Genomic DNA, 2500 nt, shown 5'->3' with positions numbered 1-2500 from the left:
AGGAAAAAGAGGAGGAGGAGAAGAAGGAGGACAAGGAGGAGGAGGAGAAGAAGAGAAAGAGGAGATAAAGGTAGAAGAGGAGGAGGAGAAGAAAGAGGAGAAGGAGAAGGAGGAGAGGGAGGAGAAGGGAAAGGAGGAGGAGGAGGAGGAGGAGGAGGAAGGAGGGAGAGGAGGAGGAAGAAGAGGTGGAGGAGGAGGAGAAGGAAGGAGGAGAAGGAGGAGGAGGAGAAGGAGAAGGAGAAGGAGGAGGAGGAGGAGAAGGAGAAGGAGGAGGAGGAGAAGGAGAAGGAGAAGGAGGAGAAGAAGGAGGAGAAGGAGGAGGAGGAGGAAGAGAAAGAGGAGAAGGAAGAGAAAAAGGAGATAAAGGTAGGAGAGGAGGGGGAAAAGGAGAAGGAGGGAGAGGAGGAGGAGGAGGAGGAGGAGAAGGAAGAGAAGGAGGGGAAGGAGGAGGAGGAGAAGGAGAAGGAGGAGGAGGAGGAGAAGGAGAGGGAGGAGGAGGAGGAGGAGGTGGAAGTGGAGGAAAAGGAAGGAGAGGAGGAGGAGGAAAAGGAGGAGGAGGAGGAGGAGGGAGAGGAGGAGGACAAGAAGGGGAAGGAGTAGGAGGAGAAGGAGGAGGAGGAAGAGGAGGAGAAGAAAGATATGGAGAAGGAGGAGGATGAGAAAGAGGAGAAGGAGGAGGAGGAGGAGGAGGAAGAGAAAAGGAGGCGGCGGCGGAGGAAGAGGAAACGAAGGCGGAGGAGGAGGTGGGGAGGCGAAGGAGAAGGAAGACAATAGGAAGAAGAATAAGAAGAGACAAAAGAAGAGGAGAAAGAGGAGATGGATACGGAGAAGAAGAGGAAGGAGCCAGGTGAGACGACGAAGGAAAGGGGAAGAAAAGGAGAGAGGAAGAAGATTAATCAACTAATGCATTCTCCATATTTCTTTAGCCGACATCAAAATCAAAATACACTGAGACCAAGAAAGAGAGCTTTAGATATGCTATACATACGGAGACATCTTCGCGATAGATAATAGAAAATTGATAAAAAACGGGAGAAAGAGAGAGAAAGAATTGATAAAAAAAAGGAGAAAGAGAAAATTCGGAGAAAAAAATGGAAGATATCTTGGCGATAGATAATAGAAAATTGATAAAAAAGAGAGAAAGAAAAAATCGGAAAAATGGGAGATATCTTGGTGATAGTTAATGGAAAATTGATAAAAAAAGGGAGAAAGAAATGTGATAAAGAAAACGGATATTAAAGGTATAAAGAAAATTTATCGGGAGTTGCAAAGTATTTTAATATTTACATAGTCCAGTAACATAAGCAGGGGAAACTAAAATAAAAAATAAAAATATTACTTAGTATAATCGTGATTAGGAAGGTAATCGTGATAACAATAAGAATACAAATCATAATGATAATAAAAGGGATAGAAAAAACATCGATAATAACATCAACAAAAGTAATAAAAATAATACTGATGATAATGATTTTGATAATGATAATAATGCAATGATGTAATGATGATAATGATGATGATAATGGTGATAGTGATGATAATGATGATAATTAGTAATATTCATAATGATAATGATAATAATAATGATAATAAAAACAATGATAATGATAATGATAGTGATAATGATGATAATATTAATGATAATGGTAATAATATTAACCCACTACCGCCGGTATATTTTGAAACTGAAAATAATAGTTTTCGGGCGGCTTCAAAATAATAATAACAATAATAATGATAACACCAATAATAATGAGGATGATTATAATGATAATGATAACAATGACGATGATAATAACATGAAAATAACAACCATAATATTTTTTATTATCATCATCACTACTATCATCACTATTTACTATTGCTACTGTTAAAACCAATGTTTTTATTAACATCATCATTATCATCCTTATCCTTATTACTATTATCATTATCATTATGATCCTTATCACTGTGATCATCATTATCTCTATGATCATTATCATTATCATTGTTATTATTGCTTTTATTATCATCATTATTATTGTTGCTGTTGCTACTATTATCATTATTGGTATCATAAATGTTGTTACCATCATTATTATCATCATCATTGTTGGTATTATCATAATCATCATTTTTTATCCTTATCATTATATTTTCTATCACTTTTATCATTGTCATTATCATTATCATCATCATTATTAATATTCATTATTCTTGATATTTATCATTATCATAATCATTATTGTTGTTATTATTATCATAATCATTATTGTTATTACTATTATCATAATCATTATTGTTATTACTATCATAATCATTATTGTTATTACTATTATCATCATCATTATTTTCATACCAATGTTGTTATTGTCATTATCACTGTCATTATTATCATCATTATTACTATCATCACTATTATCAATATTATGAATATAGACATTTTTATTATCATTACTATCATGATTGCCATTATCATTATCAGCATTATGACCATTATCATCATAATGTTAATAAT

Source organism: Penaeus vannamei, chromosome 8 (genome assembly GCF_042767895.1).
Source record: "Penaeus vannamei isolate JL-2024 chromosome 8, ASM4276789v1, whole genome shotgun sequence".
NCBI classification, from domain to species: domain Eukaryota; kingdom Metazoa; phylum Arthropoda; class Malacostraca; order Decapoda; family Penaeidae; genus Penaeus; species Penaeus vannamei.
The sequence above is the reverse complement of the archived record's forward strand: the minus strand, read 5'-3'. Positions refer to the sequence as shown.